We start from the raw sequence: 23490 nt of genomic DNA, 5'->3' as shown, positions 1-23490 counted from the left end.
AATATGTTAAAATCATTCATTTCTGGCTTTATAAAATGTTTTTATTCTTATCGTGAAATATGGGTGTTTAATGTTCTGGATATTCCCTTTTAAAGCAGCAAGGCGCCCCCTGAGGATGTGACCCCGGGGCTCTGGGAAGCTTTCCAGCATCTCCAGGCCGGTCCTTCCCTCGGCGGCTGAACGCAGAGCAGCCGTCCTCATAGGCTGGGCAGGACCATCAACAGCCACTTTCCTCCCCCACCAGCCCCGCTCTGTGAAATGGCATCCAACTGACCAACAGCAGTGCAGGGCCTCCGAGGGGAGGAGCAGGAGGGACCGTGCACCCCTCCCTGAGTCCATCACAGCACACTCCAGACCTCCTCTCACACCATCCTGCACTCAACAACCGCCTTCCAGACTTACTCCAGGGTTACATTACAGTTTCTCCAAAATTCTAAAGTCATGCTGACTGGATGTTATTAAGTGAAGTAAGATTACTAATACAGCAGAAGCTGAAGCTCAGCTGTAACTCAGTCATGACCCTCAGAGAGGCTGTGTGGTCAGACGGACCTGGGTGCTCACTTAGAATCATAACCAACACTTAGGACAGGCCAGCCATGTACCAAGCACTTTACATTATTAACTCTGAAATCCTGATAAGAAAGAACTCTAGGCAGTGGGTGATACTAGTACCGCCATCTTCCTCTTACAGAGGGAAGGAATGAGGCACAGGAAGGCTGGGTGCATCATCCAAGATCACTCAGCTGGGAATGGGCAGAGCTGGGATTGAACCAGCAAGTGGTGCGAAATGCCACCACGAGTCACTACCTCTCTCCTGGCCACCTCCTGCCCTCTTGAGTCTGGGTATCTTCACCTGGTACCCTCACTGGCCTCTCCAGGCTGCTGTGAGAGCCGCTGGGATGCAGACGGGGAGGCTGGCACACGGCCCTTGGGAGTGCGCACATGGGCAGTGCTCAGAGCTCCGTCCCTGTGTATGAAACTCTCTGTGGGTCCTCCCGTTCCCACAGCGTCACCCTCTTTGGTCTCTCTGGCCCAGCTGCACGTGCAGTCCTGAATCCATGGTCCCCTCCACCTTCGCCTTCCTAAGCACACACCACACAGGTTCCACACACGGGCCTGGAGTGACACTGTGGCCAGAGAAGCCATAGTTCTTGGGCAATCTTCAGTATAGATGAGGTCTTTACAAATCCTGGAGCTCATCCCTGAAATTCCAAAGTAGGACAGAAACACTGCACTTTCTAACAACATCGTCTAAGTTTCTACCCACAAGGTTAACTTACAGGTGGGCGTCTCCCTAGCTCTGTGGGCCTAGTCAGTGCTGCCTTTAGCAGAAAATCTCCCCAAAAGTTCTGAAGGTCTGAGGTTGAAGCGTGTGACTGACAGAAAGAATTTTTAGCTGAACTTGGATTTTTACAAATATTTGCTGAAGTCTACCCTGTCCCAGACAGAGCATTTTCTCTAAATTATCTTCCTATAAGTGAAGAGTCTCGGCGAGCTCTAACAACAGTTCACCAGGAGCCAGGAATCCAAGTCCCTGGCTGAGAAACCACATTCTTTCTTGGTAAACAATACAAATATCTATCATCTAGTAAGCAGAACAGCAAGAACCCACTGGTCTGTTTTTCCACCAGTAAATGGAATGTTGGAGCAGGTTTTGCTGTTCACTGGAGCCAGGACTAAGTGCCCCAGTAGCTCAGCCTCACCAATGCTCCTGTCACCTCCTCAAGCCTGCGCACTGAGACGGTGCATCGTAGCTGGGCTCCGGAAAGCACTCCTACCACCATTTGGTGAGCACCCCCTCATCTAAAACAGGAACACAGAGGCCCTGACCTGGTGGCTCAGTTGTTTAGAGCATCATCCCGTGCACCACAGGGTGTGGGTTCCATCTCCAGTCAGGGCACATACAGAGGCAACCAATCCATGTCTCTCTCACATCAATGTTTTTCTTTCTTTCCCTTTCTCTCTTTCTTTCTCTCTCTCTCTCTCTCTCTCTCTCTCTCTCTCCCCTGCTCCCCCCCTCTAAAATCAATTAAAAAAACAAATCCTCAGGTGAAGATTATAAAAATATAAAATAGCCCTGGTCAGTTTGGCTCAGTGGATAGAGCATCAGCCTGCAGACTGAAGGGTCCCAGGTTCAATTCCGGTCAGGGGCACATGCCTGGGTTGTGGGCTCAACCCCAGTAGGGGGCGTGAAGGAGGCAGCAGATGAATGATTCTCTCTCATCATTGATGTTTCTATCTCTCTCCCTCTCCCTTCCTCTCTGAAATCAATAAAAATATTTTTTTAAAATAATAAATAAATAAAAATAGGAACAGGGAAGAAATGTCAATATGCCAGAGAAGGAACGGTGAAAGCAAGCTGGGCCATCTGACCTGGAAAAGAGGAAAGTCAGATGGGGTGTCGAGGTATCTGCAAATATCTGCAGGGCCAACATGGAAGAACAGTAAACCTTGCTCTGAACAACAGGCCAGAGGAGGCCACGGGAGGCACATTTCAACCCAGCCTAGAGGGGTTCCAGCTGCTGCATGGTCCTTAAAATGGGCTGAATTCAGTGATTAGGCCCCCATCCTTAGAGAGGCTCAAACTGAGGATAGATAGCTCCTTTTTGTCAAGTAACATAGCAGATGGAATTCAAGGGGAAGTGAGCACAGGTGACCATTCATGTCTATGAGACAGAAGGTCAAAAAAGACAAGTTAAGTTCTAGAAAGACATCTACAAGGAGGGAAAGAAACAGTGAGAGAAAAGAACAGCAACAACAAATAACACAATATGGAGAAGGAAATAACTGGCTGAGTCACAGAAATGCTACACTTTAGAATCTCGCCATTTCCCACTAATTGTGATATGCACCCATTCATTCCAAACATGATCAAATTTGGCGAAGTTCATGTTAAACCAATACTACTCAGCTATTTGTCAAAACAGATTAGAGCAAGATTTGCAAAGCCTTTAATATACTTAAGTTGATTATGACTACATAAAATACAACTTTATCCAGGCAGTTTACCAAGGCAAAGAAAGGCTTTGGTGCTCTCAACAGGGCTGCTGAAAAGCAAGAGAAGGTACTGTGTTCACAGACATCAAGGGAGCAATTGGATAAGAGGGAACATGTTTGGTGCCATCGTCAAAAAGAAGCCCAAGGCAGCACATGGTTTGGCACACAGACCACTCAACTGACATTGAAAATTAGGAGATCATAGCAATGACCTTCTATAAAAAGCAGTATGTGCTCTTAGAAAGTTATTTGAAAATAAATTATAGCCTTTTCTTTTTTTTTTTTAAATATATTTTATTGATTTTTCACAGAGAGGAAGGGAGAGAGATAGAGAGTTAGAAACATCGATGAGAGAGAAACATCGACCAGCTGCCTCCTGCACATCTCCCACCGGGGATATGCCCGCAACCAAGGTACATGCCCTTGACCGGAACCGAACCTGGGACCCTTCAGTCCGCAGGCCGACGCTCTATCCACTGAGCCAAACCGGTTTCGGCATAGCCTTTTCTTTTTCATACAGTCTTTTCTCTTTAAGGGGAAGATAGAATGAATACTCTGTGTTTTGTGAGTAGGATGGATGGATGGATGGATGGATGATAAATAGATGATAGACAGATGATAGATAGATGATAGATAGATAGATAGATAGATAGATAGATAGATAGATAGATAGATAGATACAGAGAGACATTAGGTGATTGGTAGATGTGATAAATAGGTAGAAACAGATATAGATGATAGGTAGGTAGATAGAGGGGTAGGTAGGCAGATAGACAGAAAGAAATACATATTGACAGAGACAAACAGATAGGTAGATATGATAAACAGATGAACAGACAAAAACATATAGATAATAGATGGATAAAATCAGAAAACAAGCTAAAGAAACCACTGAAAGAAAATGAATCAAAATCATATAACAAAGCATGATATACATAAAACAGAACATTCTAAGGATTTGGTTTCTTTTTATTTAATACTTCTCTAAGAGCTACAACTATGGGACGTTTTAGTGTTAAGACTCATTTTACCCAAGTAGATAGATATCAGGAGGTAGCCACAATCTATACAATTCACCCTTCACTTTGGAGATAGTGTGAAGTTGTACATGTGCTCCAGGAAAACAGTTTGTTTCAGAAACATACTGTCATCCTGAATTGAGCATAAAATGATAAACTATAACCCGGTCTGGGGACTCAATGATCTATCATAGCATGGGGCCCAGCAGTTGTACATGGCAGCAACACCTGTCTATTCTGGATTTAAATTATGAGTCCCCTTTAGAGAGCATTTTCTGGGAAGACTTTGTGTTATAGAGGTTTAAAGGCCAGTTGTTTTGGCCTAATCCTTCTTCTGCCTCATTTTAACATTATCAGTAATCTAGTTAAGGAAAGAGGAAAACTGTATCATGAGACCAAACCATAGCCCAATAAGCTAGAAAGAAAAATTATTGGCCTAAAGAATGAATTAGTGAACAATACATTTATCAACTGCAAATTTCCATAAACTGTAATCAAATCACAAAAGCTTTTAGGGAACCTGGTAAAAGGGAAGAAGGGCAACTGTGAAAAAGTGTTTAACCTTCAGTACACAGGTGATAGATTACTCCATTCCCCGAACTCCCCTCTAGTCATTTTTAAACACTTCTTTAAAGAAACTTGTATTTTGAAGTCATGAAAGCAAAATTTAAGTAAATATCCAAACTTATCGACCATAAAATATTCAAGAAAATGTATCACATTTCCAATGTTTCACCCATGTCCCCAATGGATTCCATTTTAAATGCTAACAAAAAAAAGAATTTCATATAATTCACTGATTAAGACAGATCAGGAAGTCAGAGGAAAAAAACCCTCCCATCCCTTTAGAGATGAGCTTCTTCACCGTCAAGCACAGAAGCAAAGTAGGGCCACCTACGATGAAGGAGTGTGCTCATTCGGACCTCAGCAGTTTGTGACTATCTGTCTTGGTTGGAAAAAATGAATTTGGAACAAGGGAATTGTTTTTTCTGAGTAGTAAGTAAACAAATGAAAAAGGAATAGAAACAGACACTGGATTTCTGACATCTTCTCACCCACCATCTGGCCAAGGTATATGCTCTAATCTTAACCCACTCTATCCATCTATCAAAACTGCCACTAATTCTAAGGCATTTTCAAAGGGTTTCTCAGCCTCAGCACTACTGACATCTGGGGCTGGATAATTCTTTGTTGCAGGGGCTGTCCTGCGCATTGTAGGTTGTTTAACGCCATCCCCGGCCTCTGTCCAATAGATACCAGTGATACCCCGACCTTCCCCACCCATGTTGTGACCATCAAAAAGGTCTCCAGACTGCCAAATGTCCCCTGGGAAACAAAATTGCCTCCAGTTCAAAACCACTGCTATAAAGCATCCAGACTCATTAAAAAAAATACCCCATATAATTGTTCAGTTTCTCACAATTCGCAAGGCTATACTCTAAACCCCAGACAGCCAACGCAGAATAAGCCATGAGCACAAGATGGATGGGGTGGGAGAGACAGGTCAGGGCATATCCTGCATTATTAGTGGGAAAACAACTACATGCCATGTCTGATCAATGATGAGCTAATGGCACCACCTCTGAGTCTGACAAACATCATAAAAGAACAAAAGGACACACACTGACTTTCTCTCTAGCCTAGCCATCAAAGGAATGGCTAAATCTCAAACATGTCTATTAATCTCAGGCTTCTGAGGATCATTATAAGGGAGAAGATTTTCAAAACAGAACTTTTCCCCAGGAACCAGGTCATTTTCACCCTTTACAATTCAATTTAGCGATTTGAAAACCAGACCCACAGCACACAAGCTTGGGCCCTTCTTGAGCTGGGACCATGAGGCCATGCGTCTCCTCCCAGACTCTTCCATTACTACTTGATTTCAAGGCAGCACATTTTAACTGGAAATGATTTGTGACAGCTCATAAACAGTTCTGAATACAAACCATTGTCAAAGGAGGTATTAACAAATTTGCACTTCTCAAGTTCCCACATAAGCAATTTTCTCATCATTCTGACAAGAGAAATGTTTAAGGAAAATTCAACAAACAGTTCTGAGATCTATAGGCAATGTTTTCCAAATAAGTGTACCAACATACATCAAACAGCTATTTCATTTCAGCAATATGAATTTCCTTTCACCTCAGCAGGTGCACCCGCAACTGGGTACCCGGACACCTGGGCTTTCCCCCACCTTTCACTCAGCCCCCGCTTTCGACCCTCTCCTTAGAAAAGAGAAGGCTCTCTATTGCATGCCCAAACACATGCCAGCTTACCAGGGGTCTCATTTTCAAAGGGCTCTCTAAGAAAGCATCTAAGAGGTGCCAGACGGCTGGAGATGCTGTTGGCAGTGATCTGTAACTTGACCCTGTTCACAGTAGCTCCAAAGCCTGCTGCAGTTCATCGGATTTAAACGCAGTGCCCATCGGATTTAAACTGACCCTGAAGCAAGGCTTCAGAAACACAGAAAATTGTTCTCGCTCGGTACTTCTCAAACTTTAAGGTGCCCAGATCCCCTGGGGACCTTGGTAAAGGCAGGTTCTGATTTGTGGGTGGGGGTGAGGCTCAGAGTCTGCATTTCTAACCAGCATCACAGTAGGGTAACTCAGATAGCAGAACCAGGAAAGGGACCCAAATTTAAAAGAGAAGCCATTTCTACTCCCAACATAGAGACACCCACCTCAAATACAGGAGAATGTTTTTAGAGGAAAGAGATTTAGATTCCCCCAAACTTCCCACCTCCACATTCAGGGAAGTTCATGGATCTGAGTCCTGTCAACATATATAATCACTATTCTAATTGCCATATAGTAATAGAGCATTAAAACCTTGTGTGTGTGTACACAGCACCCTTTCCCCTGAAGAATCAAAGACATTAAACTGAATCTTTCTTGCAAAGAAGCTCCATTTGATTTCTGGTCAACAATTAACACTCATAATGCCCTAAGTGGAAAGTAATCTGAAAGTAAGTGGAAAGCTGTTTTTAAAAAGGTTAGAAAGCACAACGGTTAGGCAGAAACAAGATGACAATAAAGAGTAGTAATAAAAGTTGGCCAAAATACTACTACTAATAATAATAATAGTAAATTGTCTCCTCACAATAAAAAACGATGATGAAACTGCGCCTTCCCTATCCCAACAACTCCAGCTGCTCAGGCACAAACTCCGATGCACCCTTGTCTTTCTCGCCCTCAGCAACTCCTCAAAGCTCCACCTTCCAGGTCCTGATTCACACTCTGCACCTGGACCATCCTGGCCTGAGAACATCATCTCTAGGGACTCGATACCCCAACAGCCTCCTCTACTGTCACCCCACTTCACCTCACTTTACCACAGTCACGAAACCTAAGCCAAGGCACTGCTCTGCTCCAAGCCTGGACTGGCTCCCTTTCCCCGGAGCCCTATAGGGCCATGCACACTCACACATGCACACATACACCTGGCCTCACCCTCGCTATGCCCCTTGCTCCTCTCCAGCCACATGACCTTGAACACTCCAGGCGAGCTCTTGACTCAGTGCTTTTGCACAGAATTCCCTCTGCCTAGAAATCTTCCCAATATCCACATGGGTCCCAGCTCAAATATCACCTGACCAATAAGACATCTGCCCTTACACATAGAACCCCATTTTTCTTAGCAGTGGGCCTTTTTAAATGAAAATAATTGGGTTTTGTTCTTTTAAATGTTTTCTATTTTGTGTGCTTGTTACTTGTGGTCATTTTTGTTTGGTGAGGCTCACTCCAGCTCAGACTAGGACCACATCTAGTTCTAGCACAGCCATATTGAATACATCTGTGACAGCAAACACTTCAGCTGCAGTTTTAGGCCCAGCTATGCCCCAGATTAGCTCAGCAGCCTCAAAGCAGCCCTTGCCCTGCCTGTGCCCAGCCTCCCTCATCTGTGTGGTCAAGTGGAAATAGAGCTTGTCATCCTACCACTTCAACTACTCCAATGGCTTCCTAAAGCCTACAAGTTCCCACACAGTCTCCAAAGAGAAACCCTTAACCAGCCTGTGGGAGCCCTCGCTGCCCCCCACTCCCTCCCAGGCTGTTCCCCTGACTGCATTGTGAGAACCTGTCCCCGGTCGGCTCTCCTTGCACACCTGCCAGGGAAGCAGGAACCTCTCTCACACGTGTGCGTGCCTTGGGGCCTCACAGGGCTGCTTGATCATCGTGTTCTCCCCACTTTATAGTCAGCTCCTGAGCTGGTGAGTGAGCCGGTAAGGGGTCATCGGAAACTCACAGTCTCATGGGCAGGGACACCAGAGTATAAAGGAGCAAGTACAGCCCAGTGCCCGACCAAGAGCACTTGTGTGTATTTCTACAAAAAAGTAATAAAAATATGATTGATTCTGATTGTGAGGCCTTTAAGAGACTAGCAAAAGACTATTCTGAATTCCAGGTTTCTCTGTTTTCATAGAATGCATTCCTTCTTTCCTCTGTCTCTGTCTTCTCGCTTTTTCTTTTTCTTTTCTTTTCTTTTCTTTTTTTTTTTTTGCAGAATTTACAAGATGATAGGCCCCATACCTCCCATTACAAATCAATCCTCAATAACACCATGTGTCCTAATCAGTCCCAAGAGGAACCCTGCCTGCTCCTATTAAATCAGTCATAAGAAAGACTTATTAACCATCCTAATGCTAGTTTACCCTGCAGGATTAGAAATTTCTTGGGGCAAAGCAGGGGAGAAGAAAAAATGGATTTTTAAAATATTACTCTTCCTAGATTCCTATTACATCACTATAAAGAAATGGAGTCAAGGACACATTCACTAAACAGTCTAAATATGCTCATGGTAAAAATGGCAGAAGCGGAAGATGGTGGCATAGGTAAACACCTGTACTCACCACCTCCTACAACCACATCAAAATTACAACTAAAATACAGAACAACCATCATCAGAACTGCTGAAAAGCTGGAATGGAAGTCCTATAACTAGAGAAGTAAAGAAGAAAGCACACTGAGACTGGTAGGAGGTACGGAGGCACAGAACGGGCTGGGCCGGCGCCCACATGTGCCACTTTTTTAATTGGTAGGAAGATCATCTCTGTGGAGGCTGCCCAGAGGAGCAAGGGATCCCAGCCCCACACCAGTCCCTCAGCCCAGGGTTCCAGAACTGGGAAGAAAAGACCCTGTAACTAAGGGCTGTAAAAACCAGAGCAGATTGGGGCTCAGTGACACAGAGGCTGCTGGAGACCCAGCTGTTCCTCTTAAAAGGCTGGCACCATGAACTGAACTTACAAGGTCCTGCCTCTTCTGAGCTCCAGCACCAGGGCGAGGCTCTGGGGAACAGAGACACATACCAGGAGGAACTGGACTGACATCAGGGCAGGAACTCGGGGGCAGCTTTCTCCCAGACAGAGGTGCTCGCAGGGAGCATTGTTCCTCAGTGGCAGGGCTGACTGGCAGCCATTTCTGTTTGCTCTACCCTGGTGATTCACTAAGACCCCGCCTCATCCAATTTAAAACCCCACCCAAGCTGCATGCAGTGGCTATTGAATGGCCTGACCTTGCTCATATTAAAATCTCTCAAACAAGCTGCAGCTGGGTCAGGGAGCCCCAAACCTAACAATAAAAAGCCCAAGACCAGCACCAGCACCAGCCTGCCTTGCTTCACAGCTGGGCCTCGTCTGGGCACTCTCAAACCCAATACAAAGAGGAGAAATCTGCAGATCTCTCTGTAGCTCCTACTGGGTGGCCCCAGGCAGTGGCTGGCTTTGCCCCTCCTTGGAGACCCAAGAGCCAGTGTACCCAGTGGTCAGTGTCAGACCATACCAGATTACAGCTCTATACATCCATAAGCGACACACTCAAGGGGCAGACTCAGTAAGCACCAAAGCCCTACTGAAGCAAGTCCTGCTCCATAGAGGGGGGTGTCTCCTGCACAGCAGCTCTCCCACTGGTGTTGCAGCTGGTCCTCGCAGCAAATTGGCCTGGAGGTCAATTCCTCCCAGTGACACCAACAGCAATCAAGTCTCAGCAGTCTGGACTCTTCATGCAGAGCCCAGGCTGGCCAGAGAGCCCAGAGAGCACTCATACTTGGGAGCAGGGGCAGGGGAGGTGGGGTGTCAGGAGTGAGCAGGCCTGGACCCTGGACCCTCTGGCTGCCCCAGCTGCCACACCAGCATGCGTTTGTCTCATGCCATCTATTCCCTGAGGCCTCGTGGTGTGGGCAGTGGTTTGGAAAACTAGCAAAACGCCAAGACACAAAATAAACAGAAGAAAAGACTAACAAGACTGTATGGATACTACAGGGTGGGCAAAAGTAGGTTTACAGTTGTGAGTACATGAAACAGTTTATTCTTGTATTCTTATCTATTAATTATTGTATGATTTTCCATATGAATAACTGTGAACCTACTTTTGCCCAACCCTGTATACTAGGAACAAGGATTGCATCTCTGCAGAGGAACCAGATTCAGACACCCTTGGAAGACGGCACAGGAGGCTGTTTTTAAACATTGCACATAAGCCACACTTGTAAGATCAGCCAGTGGCCTCTTAGTTTTTCACACCAGCTCCTCCGCATTTTCCAATGGTCTTCCCACATTATATATAATTCAGATATTTGCCACATGCATCGCAGTCATCCCTGAGATTCCACCCTGTTAAGTGTGGACTGATTGATTCATATGAGGACATCACGTGACACCACAGAGCTACAAATGCCACATTTTTATGTGATAGGTACACAAAAAAATGCAGCAATATCTACCCGTAATTAATTCCTACTTCTTAAGATGACTAAGTACAGAGGTCGGACCTTGTCGCCCACATCTACGGCAGTCCCGGTACCGAACACGGCTCTGGGGACCCACCAAGTTCCAGCGGAATGACTACAGTACTAACCTCGTCATCAGTCTTGGGTTTCCATTTGTAATTGTAATAATATTAGCAATGACTACTGGGAGTATATCATGTGTGTAGCAAAGTCAACCTGAGGCCAGTCACCTGGGTAGACATAGGACCTGGGCCTTCCCCTGGGTCTCTAGCACCTGGCCGAGTGTGCACAGAAAATCACTGATGGAATGAATGTGTAGTTGCCTATGAGCTTCAGCAATGACGTCAATTTTTCATTAAAAACTTCATTTACAGCCAGGAGAGTTATTCCAATATGAGGAGACATTTCAACACATACTGTTACTCACAGGAAGGCCCAGGTCCCCTTCAAACCACCACATTTCTATGGAACCACAAACAAAACATTCTTTTCAATTTGTATCGTTTAGTCACCAGGGTTGAGTTTTCATATAAGCCGCTAATTTGTTTTGAAGACGAGTAAGAAAGGCATCTTAGCCTTCTCCAGTAGTGTGCCCACAAGGTCAGGAATTCCACATTTGGGGTTAAACAATTGTTCTTCAAGACACCATCTCCTTAGAATGTAAATAACTCCAAGGGGTCAACAGTGAAAATACTAATAGCTATTAACACCTTAGTATGATGTAGCTTAGCAGTTAAACCCATAAACCTATTTATTAGTAGGCTGGTGGTTCATTCATTCATTCAACACACTATTAGCAGATAATGCTGAACTTGAGTAATAACTATGATGGGCACCAGCCAATGCACTCAACATGAGCTGACCTCTGAGGTTTCCACAAACGTGGAAAATTCTACCACATCGTTTGTGGTAATGGGGGACTGCTTCCATGCTCTCCCCTGGCGGGGGGGGGGGGAGAAAGAGAGAGAGGAGAAGAGAGAGAGAAAAGAAAAATTTTTTAAAGATAGAAAAAGCTACAAGAAAGACAACTCTGCCAGGAGAAATAGTACATTTGGAGCAAGGGGGTAATTCTTCAACCCTTTGTCATCCGCAGGTGACCTAAGGATCCTGGGCACCTAGGGAAGATGGAATATGAAAATAAGGCAGTTGTTCTCTTGTTAGACTCTGCACTTTAGTCTGGCTCTTGCCATCACATATTCTCAAGAAAAGTGCAGTTATGTGGAGTTGGAGAGGTCTTTCTGAACTGCCAGGTCACACTGAATAACAAACATAACTGGAAATGAGGAAGAAAGGCTCTGGAGTGAGTGTGTGTGCCAAAGAAGTTCTATTGCACACCCCTTGTATTTGGAGCATTTTTCTTAGAAACTGTGGTGGCAGAAAGCAGGGAAAAGATAAAAATCCAATTCTGATTTAAAGGTGCTTTTATTAGCAACTCCAGAGCATTAGGAAGGGACCGCGTGATGTTGCACAGCAAACATGCAACCAGGTACAGCCTCAGCAGGCCTCTTATACACACGTGTGGAGGGTACTGCTGAGGGTCATGATCACTCATGTAAGGCCAATTTATTCAATGGGAAATGAGAGTTGTTGGGGACCAGTAAGGTTAGCCATGTTGATCACCACTGAGAACTTGTTTGGAGGTTCTAGCAGGGGAGCGCAGCTACTAGTATACCCTTGACCGAAGACCGGTCCTCTCCTCTGGGGGGAAGGTCTTCCTCTCCTACAGAGTGTGGGGGACCAGTGAGGGAGGAGGGGGCACCTGCCTAGCCAGCCAGATCAGCTGACTCAATCCTGGCAATCAATGGGGTGACAGATGTTGCAGCGAGGTCACCCTGACATCCCATGTTGATCACCATTGAAAATGGGATTCACTATACTGTTCTCCACTTTTGTAGATTTTGAAATTTTACCATAAAAGAAGGTTAAACATAAAACTGTTTAAAGAATAAAAAAGACCTGGGTCTAAATACAACGTGGCATATTGGGTTCGACCTGGGAATAGAAAAAAGGACATTAGTAGAAAAACTGGTGAAATCCAAATCAAGTCTGTGGTTTTAGTTAGTTTTTGATAGGTGATCAAATTATCACAATGTTAATGTGACAAGTGTGTTGTGCTTGAGTAAGATGCCAATACAGGCACACCTAGGAGGTATCCAGGTTCAGTTCCAGACCACCGCAATAAAGTGAGTGCTGCAATGAAGTAAGTCCTAATCTTTTTACCAGTGGAGGGCCTTGCCCTTTAATTTATAAAAACCCAATATCTGTGAAGTGCAATAAAGCAAAGCGCAATAAGACAAGGTATGCCTGTGTGAGGGGAAATTAGATGAAGGGCTCATGGGAACTCTCTGCATTATCTTTGTAATTCTTCTATAAATCTACAATTATTTCAAAATAAATAAAGGAAACTTATTTTAGAAAACAGTAACTTAGTGACAGAAAGGGGAGGGATATAGATTTTTAAATCCTGCAGCCTGAAAACATAACCCATAATACCTTCTACCTCCTGGCTCCTAAAAAGCTAGCCAGGTTAGAATCTAAACAAACCCATTCCAATTGCTTCCAAAAAAAAATACACACACACACACCTATGAATGAATTTAACAAAGGATGTAAAAAACCTATACTTGGAAAATTATAAGACATTGAAGAAGACACAAATAAATGGAAGCATACACCGTGTTCATGGATAAGAAGAATTAACATTATTAAAATGTCCATTCTACCCAAGAAAATCTACAGATTCAATGTAATTCCTATCAAGACACCAATGGCATATTTCACAGAACTAGAGTAAATATTAACAAAAGTTTAGATGTAACCACAAGAGCACCAGCAATCTTGAGAAAGAAGAACAAAGTTGGAGGAATCAAGCTACCTGATATCAAATTACACTACTAGTACAAGGCCATAGTAAATCAAAATAGCATGGTACTGGCATAAAAACAGACATATAGATCAATGAAACAGAACAGAGAGCCCAGAAATAAACCCACGCCTTTATAGTCAATTAATATTTAACAAAGGAGGCAAAAACATACAATGGGGTAAAGATAGTCCATTCAATAAATGGTGTTAGGAAAAATAGGACAAATAAGTGCAAAAAAATGAAACTAGACCACCTTCTTACACCACACATAAGAATAAACTCAAAATGGATTAAAGACTTAAATGTAGACTCGAAACCATAAAAATCTTGGAAGAGAACATAGGTAGTAAAATCTCGGACATTTCTCATAGCAATATTTTTTCTGATATAGTATGTCTTCAGGCAAGAAAATAAAACAAAAAGTTAACAAATGGGACTGCATTAAACTGAAAAGTTTTTGCAAGCAAAGTAAACCATCAACAAAATGAATAACCCACTGAATGGGAGAACATATTCACTAATGAAACATCTGATAGGGGGTTAATATCCAAAATTTATAAAGAACTTGTAAAACTCAACACCAAAAAAACAAACCATCTAATTTAAAAATGGGCAAAGGACCTGAATAGACACTTCTCCAAAGAGGACATACAGATGGCCAATAGACATATGAAAAGATCTTCAATGTCACTAATCATCAGAGAAATGCAAATTAAAACCAGAATGAGATATCACCCCACACGTGTCAAAATGGCTATCATTAAAAAATCAACAAACAACAAGTGTTGGGGAGGGTGTGGAGAAAAGGAAACCCTGGTGACTGTTGGTGGGAATGCAGACTGGTGCAACCATTATGAAAAACAGTATGAAGTTACCTTCAAAAATTAAAAATGGAACTGCCTTATGACCCAGAGATTCTGGGAATTTATCCGAAGAAACCCGAAACACTCATTTGAAAGAATATATGCATGTTCACTGCAGCATTATTTACAATAGCAAAGATTTGGAAACAACCCAAGTGTCCATCAGTAGATGAGTGAATAAAAAAGCTCTAGTACATTTACACACTGGAATACTACTTAGCTATAAAAAAGGAAGGAAATCTTATCCTAAGATTATGCTAAATGAAATTTATGCTAAATGAAATAAGCCAGTCAGAGAAAGCTAAGTATCATATGATTTCAGTCATATGTGGAATCTAATGAACAAAATGAACTAACAAGCAAAATAGAGACAGACTCATAGATAAAGAGAGTTGGCTGACAGCTGTTGCGGGCGGGGAGAGGCTGAGGGATTGAGCAAAAAAGAGAGATAACAGTGTGGTGATTGCCAGGGCGAGTAAGGAGATGTGGAGGAGGGTATAAGGTGAGTAAATGGTGATGGACGGAGACTTGACGTGGGGTGGTAAACACACAATACAGTGTACAGATGATGTGTTGTAGAATTGTGCACCTGAAACCTGTATAATTTTGTTAACTAGTGTCACCCCAATAAATTAAACTGAATTATGACAGGCAAAAAAAAACTATCAGTGAGACTGGATGTGTTTCTAATTACACTTAGGAGCCTTGAGGTTACCCCCGGTCTGCTTTGCCCTTAAACCGCCATCATTGTATCTATGTGCAATGAATATGTACACATTTGATGTTAAAAAGAAAAAAAAATGTAAGTGATTATAGATAAAAAGGCATCACAGACTTTCAGGAACAAAACTAACTTAGTTGTGAAAATCTCGAGTCATTGATCACTTGTGATCTGCAAGACTGGTTATTCCATGCATGTTCTCATTTCTAAGTGTGACTAAGAGAACGTCAGGAATGCAGACCACCAGTTCCTCCAAATAAACTGGCTAAATGTTGCAACAGGAGAAGACAGCCTCTGACACAGCTCATTCCACAGTTCATCTCTGGAGGCCAATTTTCCAAGACACTGACAGAACGGGGAATTCTATCGCTGTGGATCACGTTTCTTTACAGAATCCTGCCCACTCCAATACCTACTCCAGCCAAGAGGCAGCGGGCCAGTCACCCAGTAATGGCTGTGGCATCTGCGTTTTATATTATGCAGGGGCCAACGAAAGGGAAACAATTGCACACAACCTCAGTGTGTGAATACCCATAAATAATAAATTGCTCTCCCTCTCCTCATCACCAGGGAAGCTCTTTACAGAAACCTGACCACAGATTTCTGTCCGTGATTTAAACAAGGCAGGGAAGAACTCCACACATGTCCCAAAGTCAGGGCTGCAGAAACACACCCACTGCACATCACCAGGTGCCAGGCAGCTGAGGTCCTCAGGGCTGAGACCTTTGAGCACAGTCTGACCTCAATATGGGCAAAAACAGGTGGAGCTTGAGGGCAGTAACAGCCACAGGCCACCTGGACCTCTGCAGGCTGCCAGCACAGCATCCTATGACATTAGCTCTTTAGTGAATGCTTTATGATGATTTTAGACAATATGGGTTATATGAATTTATCATTGTTCATGCACTTTAATTAGCCTCTAAAAATACAGGAACCCAACCTTCATGCCAATCTTTGTTCACACATTGAATCCATTTTTAACAATGCATTTTTAATTTGCTCTTGAGCATCTACTTCTACATCTGTCAGTGCCTGCCTTGTAATTCCAGGCGGAGACCCACTCTGTAGAAAAGAGTAATTGACAACAACAGTGTTCTGCGCCCTGAGCCCCACTACAGGCTGGACATATGCTCAGCATTCTGCACACCCTGTCCCGTGGCCCTCCCACCAGGCCAGAGAGGAAGAAAGGTAGAGAACAGGCCCACACTCACATCTGAGCAGAACTGTAAGGGCCTTTGCTCACTCACCCCCAACAGAAGGCCGGGAGCTGCCATCTGTACGTGACCTGGGAAACACTGCTTCTCTTCACCCCTCCTGCAGCAGAAACCATCATCCTGTCTGCTCTCCTCCTGTTTAGAGAAACTTTGCTGTCCACATTCCTTAGGAATGTGTGGGCTGTAGCAAGACATAGAGCCCAGGTCCAAGATGTGAGCTAACTCCTTCCTGCCCTGTGACTCGGGCACGTCACTCAATCTCTCTGAGTCTTAGTTTCCACATTTGGAAAGAGAAGGTGACAATAATCTCTGTATAGAAAGCATTAGGTAAACCTTATATGAATATTAATTGGAGGAGGAGTATTTTCTGCTGGAATAAACTCAGCAAGAACTTCAGGCAGCCCTCAAAACTGGCTTCACTTAAAGCCAATGTATGAATAAAAAAACTCCCCTCACTAGCCTGTCTCATCTCGAATCTGCCCCATTATCCCTGGAATTTATTTAATAAGGATTCACTGATGGTGAGGCCGGGGTGGTAGTAAGCATGCCTCCCACGGCTTGGGGCACAGCATCATCAGCCCTTCCTAGGGTTCAGGACTAGCTGGGTGACACACATGCTACTCTTCCAAGTCCAGGGACATGTGATCCCAAAAAGTCAGAGCCACTCCTGCATACATGATTCATGCATACCATTTGCCCTCAAAATCATTTCTCGACATTTTCACCAATGGCACTCACTCAGGCACAGCTCTGCTTACAGGAACCCATCGCCTCCACCAAATGCCCAGGGAACTGAGACAGTGATGGCACTCTCCAAGACTCTCGCGTGCCTAAGAAGTAACGCCACCAAAAGTGATAAGGCTCACAGGACACAGCTAATTCATGTGTTTCCGTTTCTTTCTTCCAAAGTGCCTAACAAAATTGCTAATGAGGCATACAATACATGCTTTCTAGATATTTATTAACTTTAAAATGAGTGCTCCCACATGTCAATGAAGATAGATAATCCCAACCATAGGGTCAATTGATAAGCTGTGACAGAAGTTCAAACTTCACACAGGAACTTCACACAGGAACATGGAAACATAAGACTTGATGTGTGTGTGTACTGATATGCATGTGTGTATCTGAATGGGTATATGAGTGAGTGTGTGTGTAAGATAGGGGGAGAAACCTACATTTTTTTTAAGATTTTTTAAATTGATTTTTAGAGAGAGAGAGGAAGGGAGAGGAGCAGAGAGAGAGCAAAACATTGGTCAGCTGCCTCCTGCACGACCCCAGCAAGGATCCAGCCTACAACCCGGGCATGTGCCCTGACCAGAAATCGAACCAGCAACCTTTCAACATAGAACAACACCCAACCAACTGAGCCATACCAGCCAGGGCATGGGAGACCTAGGCTTCTGATGTCTACACTCACAGGTGTAAAAGTCAGTAATTTTGTTAACCACAATACACTTCATATGGATCAATAAATATTTTTTAAAGATTTCAAAGGCTAATTAGGAATTATAATAACAAAAAAGAGGCATGGGTAGGTAATATAGAAAATCGGGGGCCTTTACCCTACCATTAATATAATTTGTACTTGGCAATTAAATTTAATAAGTGACAGCTAGATAGGTGGGTGGAATTGTGTGGGGTAGATGAATGGATGGGTGGGTAAGTGGGTTGGCAGATGGATGGGTGGATGGATGGATGGATGGATGCTGATGTAAAATTTCAAGTGCTGTCTCCACATTGTCTCATTTTCCCTACTCACAGTTTGAGAGATGTTCTTATGCCCACTAAAGAAGTTAGTAAGTGCCCAAGGTTAAGAGCCAGAGTGGCAGGGGCCAGGGACAGCTCCAGTGAGGCCCTGCCCCCACACACCACTCGGACCCACGGAAAGGTGGCCTTCCCCCTTTAGAAAGTTGAGTTGTAAAGTGCTCTCAAAGAAAACATGGTCTGGTTGGGAAATTAAGATGAGCTGGGGTCAGATACAAAGACTCTAAGTCAGCGGTTCTCAACCTGTGGGTCGCAACCCCTTTGGGGGTCGAATGACCCCTTCACAGGGGTCGCCTAAGACCATCGGAAAACACATATATAATTACATATTGTTTTTGTGATTAATCACTATGCTTTAATTATGTTCAATTTGTAACAATGAAAATACATCCTGCATATCAGATATTTACATTACGATTCATAACAGTAGCAAAATTACAGTTATGAAGTAGCAACGAAAATAATTTTATGGTTGGAAGTCACCACAACATGAGGAACTACATTAAAGGGTCTCGGCATTAGAAGGATTGAGAACCACTGGGCTAAGTGCTTCCAGCATAAAAGCTGGCTCAGAGACACTCAAATAGGGGACACAGACATGAGCATGGCTGTGGGAACAAAGGCACAAAGACGCAGGGCGCACACCGGGAGCGCTAACTAAGCCTCCCAGACAAGCAGATGAGATGCTCCCGGCAAAATGGAGAGAAGGCAAAGGAGCTGCCAGCACTGCTGCTCCTGATAAATAAGATGACTAACTAGGATGACAGCGATAATTTGGAGCTAACGGGGGCTCTAATTGTTTAACAACTGAAATTAAGTTGGGACAAGTGAGGTCAGAGCTGAGAGGAAGGCCAAGCAAAACTGTTAGATGAGATTAAAATAAACTACTTGAAAATTACTTTTATTAGAGTTAATAAAACAGTATACCTTTTGCATGTAGTTCTTATTTCTTTTTCTAAATACTATGTAAACTACAAAGCATTCAATGATTATCACATTTTAAGAAGTAAAATATTATCACTCTCTGTATTGCTGTTCTGAAAAATCCATTTCTTAATGAAAATAATCAGCAAGTGCTTGAAGGTAGTTTTGCTATATCTGAATGAAGTCCACACAGCTCTTGCCTGCTCTTCCATAATTAGATGTCGCTAATCATGCAAACACAGCTCCAGGCCTAAACCAAAACACTAGAAAAAACTAAATGGCCTCCTAAAACCTTCCCCACTTAACTGTGAAAGAAATGTAAACTGGTATTGGGGTGACTTGAAATGTACTTCTATTGGGAAAACTTGAAATACTAAAATCCTAAACAAAACTGTTTCAATGGACTTTCCTGGACACTTGTAAATAAAGGATCCTAGTAAGTCAATGTCTGAAATACTTGGGTTAATAAAGCTATGTTCAAATTCATATTCTTTTTCCTAAAAACCCTCCATCTCTTATTATTTTTTAACATTATAAGTATTTTGTAGCTGTTTTTTAAATCACTTCTGAAAGGAAGCTGGGCATGCTTTTAAAAATAAACAGTATGCAGCTGGTACATGAGGAATGAGTCTGAGATCTCCTAGCCGTGGTCGGCAAACTGTGGCTCGAGAGCCACATGCGGCTCTTTGGCCCCTTGAGTGTGGCTCTTCCTAAGCCTTAGGAGTACCCTAATTAAGTTAATAACAACGTACCTACCTATATAGTTTAAGTTTAAAAAATTTGGCTCTCAAAAGAAATGTCAGTCGTTGTACTGTTGATATTTGGCTCTGTTGACTAATGAGTTTGCCGACCACTGTCCTATGGGATATAGTCTCTGGTAGAGACACTAGTCTGAGCTACTCTTCAACATGATGAAACTAAAACCTGGGGCCTGAGCCCTATTCCCACAGCAGAAGGTGACAGGCAGCAGGAGCCATAGCATACATCATAACCAGGCTATCCTGTCTCCTGCAAGTGGCAGAAGGTGCCAATGAAAGTCATCCACTACTCAACCTACTCTGACCTCTGCGGTACATGAGAGTCTCTACGACCTCAACCCTGCAACATTTATGTTTAATTACAGTAAAATACAAAGATATGCCAGGCAACAGAGTAGCTGTGTTTAGACCCTCACCCTCCAGCAAGAGTGGCTTTGATGTAGGATAACCTTAATAATGTCCCAGGAAACCAGCATCCGGAAGGCCCCGTCATGAGGTGGACAGGGGCGGTGGTGGAGGCGCAGCATTCTGCTAGTAAGGAAACGGCACTCTGCAGCGCCGCTTCAGGGGGACACAGCATTTGGGCCACCCCTGCATCGTCCAATTGGTCCATCAGGGTAAGAAGCTGCGAGGCTGGCTGGCCATCAAGGCCCACAGATAGCAGCCTTTCGGTAGGAAGGCCTCTGGGAGTGAATTCGCAACTGTTTCCTCTGCTCCTAATGTGTGTCCCTCAGACACACACAGTCCCACCACGCTGAAGCTGATTTAACCAAGATGACGTCTATCTCCAGGAGAGAGCGCTGCCACATCTCAGTGCACAGAGTATTAACTCTTCCGCAGAGTGAGGATGAACGTTCGGATTGCTGGAGAGCCTCTGTGAGGTTGCCCCTGAAGAGTATTCTGGCTGAACTGGTGCGTACACAGACAATGATGGGAAATCACACAGGAAGCACTTTGGCCAGTGTGGGACTTCACGCCTCTTTGGGTCCTCATAAACTAGCACGGTGCCACATGAGGTGCCCAATAGGACACAAATACAGAAGCAGGCGACTAAGTCTGCCAAAGCAGGGCCAATTCTTTAGGGGAAACGCATGAGACTAGACCATAAACTGCCATTATCCCCAATGCCACTGTGTCGCATCTAGCCATTCTTCCCACAGTCACAGGAAACCTGTATGTACCCGTCCCTATGTGGAGTGCTTGGAATATAAAAGGACACAATACACACCTCGATGGCTGAGAGTTCGTGGTCTGTGGGGAAGGCAGGTGTGACGTGCACACGCAATGCATGCAAACACGAGTGTACGCACACACATACAAACTATAATCAAACTCTGAGAAAGCACTGGGGGAGAGGGGAACCTGCCAACCTAGGGTGCTGGCAAGTCCTTGGAGAGCCTCATGGGAAGAGGGAAGGTGAAGTAGCATCTTCCAATCCAAGAGCCCCGAGGAAGGCCAAGAGTGTAGGGAGTGCAAGCCTGGAGAAGGATATAGGCATGTTGTGGGGTCAGGGGTGGGGAGGGGGTGGAAGGGACTGAGCCTGCAGCTCATAGCACCTGCAGGACCAGGAGCTGAGCTTTCAGCAGCTGGACCCCATGAGGCTGGGACATCCCAGCTGCTCTGCTTGTAAATGAACCTGAGACTCTTCCCAAAGCCCCCTGACCATGTGTGTGACCCATCTCCATCACCGAAATGGGTCTGGATTGGGTCTTTTAAAACACCACCTATTTAACTATGGAGCAATGAGTTTCTATGTGCAAGGCTGTCTGAAAACAGCAAGGCCAAAGAAATAGTGACGTGTTTATGAACTCCCTTCTTTGGCCAAACAGGAGCAGCCCCCAACACCCGCATGGGGAGGGCCTGCAGCGCCACCTTCTGCAAACATACACAGTGCAGCCCAGAGCCGGTCACAGCCAGCCCTGGGAGGGACAGCTACAGCCACAGCCTTTGCTAGTGGCCAAGGTGGTGCAGCCACAGGCGCAGGCGTGGCGCACATCAGAGCGCCTGGGGTCCCACCAGCCAGCTATGCGGGCTTCTCTCCTCACAGGGCCACCAAGGAGAGTGAGGGGCCCACATCTTGTCCCCGCTCCACACTGCTCCAGTCCGGGATTGAATGGGTAAAGAATGCAGTATGAAAAGAGAGCACAGCCTTTCTGAGACTATTTAAAGTCCCTCGGCGGATGGCTGGCCGAAAACCTCTTTGGATAACTACTACTTTCATTTGCTCTAAGACCCGCACAATCATTAATACCTGTAATTCATCCTGACTAATAAAAATTCATACTAGTTAATTCACAAGCTAATTAGAATTTAAAAGGGCGCTATTGCCATTCAGGCCAGCTCATTTAGGAGCTATTGAAATCCTTACACAAGAGGTAGGTGAAAAGAGAGAACTGAGTCTGTTTAAACTTCTAAGTGGTCCCTTCAATACCCTTTGTCCCCTCCAATCCTGTAGCTCAGTAGGCTAATCTCATTGGATTAGCTGCATTAACATTTTCAGCATCCTCTCCTCTCCCACTAGGCCCCCCACCAGCAAGTTGGGACCCAGGACACAAATGTTCTGTCCAACCCTCAGCTACGAGCAGCGACCTTTATGCTCACACTCCGTACAGAAACTGCCACGTGAGCTCTGCTGGGGCGGGAGTGGGGGCCAGTGGGTCCTGGGCTGAATGCGTCCACAGTGGCCTTTGCTGAGTCGTCTGGCAGCCACTGGCTCCAAACACAGGAGCAGTTACCAGACCTGCAGCACCTGCTGTGTGCTGGCACCACCCCGGGCACCATCTCATTTAGTTTCTCCAGGACCCTTTGGTGCCCATTTCAGCAGAGATTGGAAGCCAGGTTAGTGGACTGTCTACTAGCACATCTCTCTCGCTCACCCTCTTCTCTTAACTAACCAGCAGCTCTCCAAATGCCCAGGGCAGTCAAGCAACTGAAGGATCGGATCTTGAGTTGCTCTGGGGACAATGCTACCTGGGGACAGAGCTAGGAACAAGCATCCATATTTCTTGAATGTCTTCCAACTGCTTTTTCCATTAAGCAGAAGCACCTTAACTCCACTTGGCACTGAGGCTGAGAGTGAAAGTACCACCTCTGTCACCACGGCAAACAAGCTGGCATGCCAGCCGGTCATTGTCCAGGAGCCCATCAATCACAGTAACCTTCCTTTGTACCAGGCATTTAAACTAGAATCTACAGGTGCTAAGAGCCCATCCCCAGATATGCCATCAGATAACCAGAAAAAGTGGGCAGGATACCCAGTGACCAGGGGTCAGGACATGGGGGCAATGCGCCTGACTAGAAAGCAGACACCTGCACCATCTTATCTGACAGTCACAATAACCCTATGAGGAGGCAAGTGCTGCCACCTCCATTTCCCACATGAGGGAACCGGAACTCAGACTGGCCTAAGACCACACCCCTAAAATGAGAGCAAGAGCAGCACCAGTATGGGGGTCCCCCTGGTATGTAGTCCAAGGCCCCCACCAGGGTTCTGAGAATGCCACCCAATTCCAACCAGCTGACTGCCTGGCATCCCCAAGCCAGACTCTGCACCACTACGTTAGCCCTACAAGTCCTCCAATGATGACCAAAGACCCAAACAAAGAGAAAGTCTACTGCTTTTCACACTGAAATTGAACTTT

At 44.7% G+C, this 23490-nt stretch overlaps 1 protein-coding gene and 1 pseudogene across 1 annotated transcript in view; one reads left to right on the top strand and one right to left on the bottom strand.

The window, feature by feature from the left end:
* LDLRAD4 (low density lipoprotein receptor class A domain containing 4) overlaps positions 1 to 23490 on the bottom strand; it is a 319552-nt gene that overhangs the window by 279183 nt on the left and 16879 nt on the right. The gene's annotated exons all lie outside the window — the stretch shown is intronic.
* Positions 11491 to 11677, top strand: LOC111823586 (annotated as a pseudogene).

Source organism: Myotis lucifugus, unplaced genomic scaffold (genome assembly GCF_000147115.1).
Source record: "Myotis lucifugus unplaced genomic scaffold, Myoluc2.0 scaffold_572, whole genome shotgun sequence".
In the NCBI taxonomy this organism is placed as follows: Eukaryota; Metazoa; Chordata; class Mammalia; order Chiroptera; family Vespertilionidae; genus Myotis; species Myotis lucifugus.
Note: the sequence above shows the minus strand (reverse complement) of the source record. Positions and strands in the feature narration are given on the sequence as shown.